Here is a 9850-nt window from a genome sequence, read left to right as displayed (position 1 = left end):
GGAATAACTAATTATTGAACCCGAACCTCCATCACAAGGACGACTCGAGCAGAACTCAGTGTTTCTCAGTGATACACTACTCAGTTTGAGGTACATTATGAGATGTTGCAACTGTAATTCCTCACCATCAGCATGAACAAGTGCATGTCCATCAACAAACTGATTATTTTACTTGTACTAATTTATTTACCGAGTAATATATTGCGGTGAATACATGGAAACTGTATCAATAACAGTGCATGTATACATTAGCCGAGCTCTAGAGTGAATGATCTGATGTAACGTAAACGTTGGTAAAATAAATATTTCCTCAAAGTAGTGAGAATGACAGACAATCTGCATTAATAGACACAGTTATAGGTAATAGTGGCCCACAACTGATTAACAGAAGTATACGTGCAATATGCAAATATTTCGTCTTGACATCACAACGAAATGGCTTATCGTTTGAAAAATGATTTATTGACTCAGAGTCGACTCTTACATTTGAAAGACAATAACTTTATATACTGTACGGTGCACTTTCAGAATTAAAACTTTGCAGGATGTTTTCATTCACTTAGTGCTATGTTACACACATGAAAAAGGTCATTTTCAAAAATCCATAATAGGGGCCCTTTACTTTAAAGGAATTTAATTTTGAGGTAAAACTAAGAAAACTGAAATTACAGAGGGCCTTTTTAATTTATGCATAACTTACAGAGGTATTATACGGTTATCCGGACCACACCTGACCACACGTGACCACAACCGCTCTTGGTTGGTCGTAACCCCAGTGACGGGTAGGTTTAGGGGCGGGGTTGGGGTAGGTCATCACATGTGGTCCGGATAACCGTATAGAACCCTTACAGATAGTAGGAAAAGATGGTCTTATGTAAGTCCCCTTTTAGTGTCAGCCTCAGACGTCACATCCACAAACCGTTGGCTGAACGTCTGATGCATAAGACACACAAAATTGGAAACACTTTAGGAGTTGCAAATTCCTCATCTGATTGGTTGAATTCAACAGGATTTCCGGGGGACGCTTTCTTTAACGATCCGCCTGAAAACAAACCTGCCTTGAAGCCGTCCTGTTTACAACTGTGACAATGAACGCTTATCAGGATCAACTAAATGTAACGAGTTATAATGAGTCAAATCCAAGTTTAATGTATTGTTGCTTTTTCACTAAAATCCTTAGTATTTTATTACTCATTTATTTCCGTTTATCTTTGAGCAATATATATGTTGATTCTGCGATTCACTCTCTAGAGACTTTTATTTTGACTTTTATTAAATTTTTTGCCGCTGTCCTGGTGCCATTTTGAAGTGTGTGCGCGCCTCTCTCCAGTTCGCAACTTCGCCTTGCACGCGCTGGGGAGAGGTAAGTGTTTTTCAGATTGTCTTCAATTTATGAGCAAATTAAGTTAGCAAAGTGTGTAAATTGATTTAATATCATCTTGAAAACAGTACGGAGACTGTATAGTGTGTTCTGTTGTATGTTATATGCGTGAGTGGATAAGAATTTGAAGATATGTCGTGTGGGCTTATGATATGTATTAGCAGGGTTTTGAGCCATTAAACAACTAAATTAACTAGTGTTGTATCATACAGGTGAATGTTGTCATGAAATGCCCACAAGCGATTTATCAACTTTATTGATGTTGATCCACAGGTATTTCACTTTTATTGTGTTTTACATTCTTGCATTGTCTTAATATTAATGTTTCAATGTTAAATGTGTATTTTGCTCAATTGTTACACATCCAGTTCGCATTGCACATGCTGGGGAGAGGTAAATGTTGTCATGAAATGCCCACAAGCGATTTATCAACTTTATTGATGTTGATCCACAGATGGTGAGAAGTCCATGCTGGGCGCGACTGTTAATAAACATTCCCATTTTGGTGAACCGCAGTAACTGTGTAAGTTACTCATCCTTCTTGTACTCAATGCAGAGAGAGAGAAATGTAACAGTGGTCAGCTGCAGACCGGTTACATAAACGCTGGATCACAGCATAGACGTCCAAGAGTTTTACACGCAGTTCTGTTATTGTAGGGACATAGACTTTACATTTTCACACCCCTAAACATGACGCTGAACAAAACAAAATGTGATTGGTTGCTTTACATGTCAGTCAGACGACCTCTGGCCGGTCCTTGCCCAATGAAAGCTGCTTTGGAAACCAGACCTCTGTCTACTTGAGACTAGTACCAGAGCCCGTCTACGGAGAGCCTGCCCACTCCCTATTAAGTCCAATTGTACCGAATTTTGGTTGTAGTTCCACCAGAGTTCCACTGGGGGTGATCGCCATGAGTGCAAAATGAATGGGAGTCTATGGGGCTAAACGGCTAAATGTGTCTCTTTCACCCGATTGCCGTTGAGAAATCTCAGATTTGAGTGTAGATTTTGAAAGTTCAACATGGGTTATAGGTCGAAAGTTGAATGAACGAGTACTTATGTCCTTTCGATTTCTTACAGGTTGAGTTATTGTTGCCCATAACACGCTAGCATTCTGCTAATGAACGCTGATTGGTCAGTGAAGGACTGATTACGACCAGAGATACCGCTTGATGGCATCGTGGCATCCGAAGCGGGACCAGAAACAAACAAAACAAAAACTCTTCTAGCACGTGTATTTACCTGTGTCAGCTGTGTTGTCGATGCCTCGAGAGAAAACAAAGTGCAGAGCGCGAAAGCACCAGAGTGAGTGAAGGATTGCCGTAAAGCAGTATCTCTGGTCGTACGATGTGTATGACGTCATTGACACTTTAAAACATTTTTTTAAGCAAATAAGTGATTAAAATCTAACACCCAGCAATGTGTAATTTCTTTGCATCTCCTTTCGAATACAACATTTAAATTACTAGACAAAAAATGATATCCTGAGAAAAGTGGATTTTGGTTGGTATAGCGCCATAGACCTCCATTCATTCTGCACTCGTCCTGTGAGCGCCCTCATATGGAATCAGAGTGGAACTGCAACCAGTTCAGAAGCCGGAAGTGTACTGAGAGTGAAACTTCTCGCCTTATTAGACATTCTCTGCTAGTACCCTATTTTTCCTCAATCTCTTTTTGATTATTTTATATGCAGCATAGATTGATGACACATAATGGGTTTGTTTTCTGTTTTTCTGTTTTTCTGTTGATTCTTCTGGTTTGTATTCTTTGTTGTCAGCTTTGGACTCAATATAATTTGGAATCAATAATTTATATTACAATTTATAGTTCATTTACATTTACAGATTTGCCAAATGTTTTTATTCAAATTGCATTCAAAGTACACATTTTATAATTGCATGCAGGAATCAAACCCATGACCTTGGCGTTCCTCACACTAAGCTACGTTATTTGAGCTACATATTATTTTATGCTAGTTGGTTTATTTATCTATTTTTTTTCTTTTTCTTTTTGTAAATAAGGAAAGGAGAACATCATAAGACTTCAGAGGGAACTCTCTTAACGAGCAGTAATTTCCTTTAATTGACTGCTTTGCTTAATCGCCACAGCTTCCCTCATGATGAAAGCCAGGTGAGGCCTTTGATGTGTTTTTTTTCTCCACTTTCATCACCTGACGAGCTCATTAGAGTCACAGATGTCACCCTGAGATGTGCTAAGGAGACACAGGAACCTTTTCCACCACCTTTTTTTTTTTCTATCTTCTTATTTCCCAATATTAGCCCTGTCTGCCGGTCTTGAAGACATTTCTATTAATAAGCCATCATTCTCATCAGATCAGCCTCAAACAAGTTATAAGCTTATAAAGTCAGCATACTGAAGTTGCGACAGTCTTTTCTTCTCTGTTGTTACGTATATATGAGGTCCTGTTTACACCTGGTTTTAAGATGCGTTTTGTTCGATCGGATTACAAGTAGATGAGGGAGACACATTCCCTGTTTTAATCCGTCTCTTTTGTCCACTTTCAACCCCTTCTGTCCTGATTTCTTAGAGGGGAGGATCTGTGGGTGGGTAAATGTTTGGGCTTTTTCAGATATTTCGATCTAATGGACGAAATGAGCTCAGGCAATTTATGTATGAATGCAACCTGAGACAACGTAAAAACACACAGAGCATCAGCTTTCGTTTCTGCACTGAGCCGCAAGACCAAGCTGAACGCGTGTGAGTGCATGTTAGAAATCAGCGATGCTGAGAGAACATTTTGCTTGGTACGTTTTTCGTCTTCAAACCAAACTTGGGTCTTCAGCCGACAGTTTAAATCCCGTCTGGCTAGGACGCTTCCCATAATGTTTACACCTTAGGTCAGTAGGCGGAGAGTTGGCTGTCTTTTGTGGCTGTTCGAACGCATTCGACCACATGAGCGTCTACACTATGAAAGCAAATCTGATGCGTTTTCGACGACCTCTGGAAGTAGTCGAAAGTGGACAAGCTCAAAACATTTTATACCCCGTTTACACCTGTATTTAGTGTTGTCCAATTGTGACCAAAATGCTTCTCAATACCAGGTATAAACAGGGCCAGGTGAAATGTGAAATGGCGTCTTGAACAAGAAAAAAATGCAGGGCGGGAATTGATCTTGTCCATGGGGGATTGCTTGGATCGTTGGATGGTTGTGGTGTGCTATTGGCTGAGGGACAGGTTGCCCCGCTCCCGCTCCCGCTCCCGCTCCAGTAAACATGTCACCAGAGAAGAGAAGAGATGCCGCTGCAAGAGGGAAGGGACGCTATTTTGATTAAAGATTGAGGGCACATGAATTTAAAAATAAAAAAATAAAAAATGATGCACATAGATAAATCAATTATAATACTGCAATGTTCCATAAAAAAAAAAGATTATCTTTTTATGCTAAAAATTATCACGTTTATAAGTAAACTGTAGCCTACGTTTTAAAAGTAATTGTTTGAATGCAAAGGTCATGTGTTTGATATCTAGGAAATGCACATTATAAAAAAAATAAATAAAAAAAAACATAAATGCACCTCAAGTCATACTGGATAAAAGCATATGAAAAAACCTTTAGATATAGATCTTAACACTTGCATTATTTATTTCTTGTCTGCTTGTGCTTTGATTTACAACCTTTGAAGACATTTCAAATCATGAGTAACTGAGCAAAGCAAAGCTCTAAATGTCGTTCTGGCCAGGTGTCAAAAACATTAAACTCAGTTCGGCATCAAAAGGACATGGGAAAAATTAACCTTTACACATCTGCTGTTGTCTGAACAAATCAAGACATTATTGCTCTGACCAATACTGACAGAAAATGAACAGCAAAAACACACCTTTCTCTTAGTTTTTAGCCTTGTATAATAAACCAATAAGCCAAGAAAAGAAGCGCTACAGTGACTTTATCAAATGTAGAGCAAAAGAACACCCCTAAACTCTGGTAAAATTACTGTAACTTTTGTGCTTTTATAAATGGTTATATTAACAGTTCTTTCACCAAGTCATATAGTTCATTAGCTTACGACCTGCAGCTATCACTGCCTCCAATAATGTGATGCATCACAATATAGATGTTTGTTTTCAAGCACGGCTCATGACATCAGCAATTATAGGATTAATATAATTAACAGGCATGCACCTTGAACTGTACAATCTGCACTTAAACTGAACCACACAGTCCTGATATTTAGTAGTGCATCAAGAAGGTTTCAGAGGGAGTGTTACCTTGTCACTTGCCTTTATGTCACTTCAACCCTCTCTCCCAAAATGTCTGGAAACACCTAAGTGAGACGTTAAAGTTTGCGGTTTGTTATGCAGCCAAACCTTGAGGCCAGTATTGACATGTCGTTGGTTGACATTGATGGATGTAGGTGTCGTCGGGACTGACAAGCAGGTCTAAATTACATTACGTTAGCTTGTTCCCCTCCAGCCTCTCAAGGCTAACGCTGCCCATCATTGCAATGCGGTGGGCAAACTGTGTGAGAGAAGGGCGGGTGAGAGAGGCAATGCCTGTTTCAAACCAATAACAGCACAATGGCAGAGCAGAACGGTAATAATGGACATACAGAAATGCTGGCATTTGTGTTTGTGAAGTGTGATGACCAAGAATAACCACAGCCTGTGCTCTGGAATAGAATGACAATTCATGCACCTACTGCCAAGTTCATGATGCCCAAGTGCCAATCAAGAGCACTATAGCACAATAGATCACACATGTATATACATATTATCTTCAAGCACCTCCAAAAAGTGAATTAGGCTCTAGTAAAACAAGTACTATAATTTGATGAAATATAAGTTATTAAAATGTTAAAAATTGTTATTAAAGGGTTAGTTCATCTAAAAATGAAAGATGTTTTTAATGAAATCAAAAATTCAGACTAAGCGGCTCAATTCAATATGGATTAGTTTTCCAATCGTTTTCCAGTCTTTTTGAAGAGTCAAAGTGGTAGTTGCGTGGACTGTCAATGGAGTGACAGAAATCTCTCAGATTTCATTAAAATGATCTACATTTATGTTCCGAAGATGAACGAAAGTCTTACGGGTTTGGAACGACATGAGGGTGAGTAAATGATGACAGAGTAGTTAAGTCAGAAGGGGATAACTAACAGTATCATGTAAAAGTCAGCATGAAACGGAAGTTGTGATAGTCTTTTCTTCTATATCGTGACGCGATCGTGGACAGCAGCACAAAGTTGATTCTGCACTAATTGATCTAATAGTTAGTTTTTTTTTTTAAATGTTGTAGATTTATGCAGCAAATGAGAATCGATAAAACTATTGTCTAGTCCTATATTTTGAGACAACGATCTATGTTTTTCAGTTTTGTTCAAGGTAATTAAAGCATCAGATTTTCAATAACAGAAGAATTTGTAAAAGTATGGTATTTAGGCTAAAAGGCTCCCCTGCTGTCAGGGTGAAAGGCACGATAATTTACATGATAATATAAAACTGGCTGACTTTTCCATTTGTTGACATGACATGGTTAGATTCAGGTGGTAAATATTTGTATTTGTTACTACTGTAAAGCTTTAATGAATTATTATGGGATATCATTCAATGCTTTCAGAATCTTTACTTTTTAAAATGATTTTGTTTCTGTATTTTTTAAAATGCACATTTTAATGACAATATTAATTGAGCAAAAAATGTATTATTTTATTTATCAAAATAAACCGAAAATAGAACAAACTTTGCTTACCCTATTTGTTTTGAACAAGTATTAAATTAGACATTATTAAAAGCATATTATTTTAGCTAAAGTATTTGCATCAATACTTTGTGCCTTGCTGGTGAACCTTTTACTCTGTGTGTGGATTTTTTAACAAATATATAAAAAAATGTTCTGCAATCATACACTTTGAGAGTAGTGAAAAGCAAATGTTTAGGATGTGTCTTTAGTGCCGTTGTAACTGCCGTCTTTATATGCCAATGATTCCTTTAAATAATGCTAATTTTGTAATATGTGCAAAGGTGCATACAAATAAATGTACAGCTACACCAGCAAACAAGCTTCAATCTGAGTGCCAAATGCTGCCACAGCCAAAAGCACATGATGTGTCTTGACTGTTGCATTTACAAGCGCACCTGCCTTTCAAAACCCAGCTGAAACATATTGCAAATATCACAATCCATCCAGTCACTCCACTACCCATATTGGAAACAATTAGCTTGCACAATATGGCACCGATCACAAACCATAATTAAGAGCACGTTGAACACTTGACTCAATGTTTGATATTAATGACATTTTGCATACACAGACACTATTTAGAGTGCTTGGGAATTTCATGATTCCGTCTTAAACATGAACTGAAATCCAAGCTTTGGTTGTCTAATGATGCCATATTTTAAAAGTTATAACTAACCTGTCATACTTGGGAGGATTGAAGAAATAATTGCCAAGGAGGAAGGCCTGTTTGAGGTGTTTGGTTGGTTAGCATGGTTAGTTGTTTTGGCTGGTTTGCCCCTGGTGGTAGATGCCATAAGTGCATTCTGAATATAACTTTTTTTTTATACGTATGTATGTATTTCCCATTTTATTAATTGTGCATTGTAGAGAAAGAACAGGACATGTAGATAGGAAAGGGAAGTTACATATCTTGTTCATTTATTCATGTTTATCCAAACCATCAATTTTCACAATACATATAGTTTCAAAGCAGCTTTACAGAAAATGCATGTTTCTACATTACAATTAAGAGTGATTTGTTAGGTGACTGTGTCCAAGTCATGTCCATAATTCAGAAACTTACAGATCGACGATAATACAAATCACACAGTTAGCTAACATGAATTAATTTTAGGCAGAATCAATGAGCTCATTAAAAGTAATGATTACAATATAGAAAATTTGGCAGTGGTGCATGTTGATTCAGAGTTGGCGTCATCTGAAGTCATCTCTTCAGAGGTGTTGGGGCATCTGAAGTCTTCGTAAGAGGATCCAACCTGGAACTGACATACTCTCTAGTTACCTTGGTATGGGCATCCCGAGATAAAACAGAAAAGCAAATGGAAAAGCTGCTAATTATAACATTTCAAGTAAAGATAATCATGTGCATTTGATCTGATGTAACTGGAGTACAGGGTTATGACATGCATTATGTGAATGCTTGGCTAAAGAGATATATCATGAATGCGTGAACTTACTTTTCTGCATCCGACCACAGCTCAATGTGTTGAAGCATGTTTGCCATGGCCACAGCTCCATCACTGCAGAGCACCTTTAATTCTTACTGTATACGCATTTTTAGACTAGAAATCTGAAAAATAATCTGTTCTTCACTCTACCAGGAATTCTCTTTGGGTATCGGGAGGTATGCAGTTCAAACAGCCTGATTGAATTTGATCTGTGATTGTTCATGCTTAAATGTGTGTAAGATGGCTTTCCATTACCAAATGGGAAAACTCATCCATTCTCGCTCTAACACCCATTTTTCTTTGTGCGTCCCACTTCACCTTCTCCTTGTGTTCATTTAAATGGTGATGTTACCATCAGGAATCATTTGAGGTGATTAATAACTCACTTACTCAAATTCAGCATCCATGAAATGACACGGTGACCTTGGCTTAACCCGCACACTCGAGAATGACTGCAAAGTGTCTGCTAATTGAATGTTGGAGGTGATAGAAAGAAAGGCTAAAAGATAGAAATACAGACAGAAAGAGAGACAGGCACAGGTTGTAAACCTGCTGGTGAATGAAGCCATCAGCCTGCCAGCACTGACAACCTTCGCAGAGCTGATGGGTCTTGTGTCTGCGGAGGGTGAACACGGCAAACCGAACCAGAGAGGGAGGGAATGTACACAGACACTCTGTATAAACTGAGAAGACACTTGTTTAATTATGGGCCACTGCGCCAGTTATTTGCCATACAAAGGATTCACAGTCGACCCTCGAATTGCTGCGGGTACAGACAGACATTCCAATGATGGCGGGGCAGAACAACATAGTAGGTTCATTGATTTTTATGCAGCTCTATTACATACGGCTCCTGAGATGCCTGTACTGTCTTTCACAGTAATATTGGCGAATCTCAGAATGTCCCATAGTAAGAAACTGGCCACTGATTGGTCAGATGTGTGTCACATGACTCCCAGAATTTAAATTTAATATAGTAGAAGTACAAAACATATGCAAGTCATATATGTTGAATATATATATACATACTATAGTACTATTTTCTTTTTTACCCTTAATGTCTAATATCTATTGATAACAACTATACTTTTCCTTTTTAATGCTTACAGTCAACATAAAATCCAACTCTCTACCCATTTTACTACCATAATGTGACATTCCTTCCAAGGATTCAACAACATAATACAACAACAACAACAACAACAACAAAAGTATATATATATATATATATTAATACATAAAAAAAAAAAAAAAAAAAAACACTGCTGTTCAAACGTTTGGAGTTAGTAAGATGTTTTTGAATTAAGTCACTTATGCTCATCTTGA

This window comes from Rutilus rutilus (genome assembly GCF_951802725.1).
Source record: "Rutilus rutilus genome assembly, chromosome: 16".
Lineage (NCBI taxonomy): Eukaryota > Metazoa > Chordata > Actinopteri > Cypriniformes > Leuciscidae > Rutilus > Rutilus rutilus.
Note: the sequence above shows the minus strand (reverse complement) of the source record.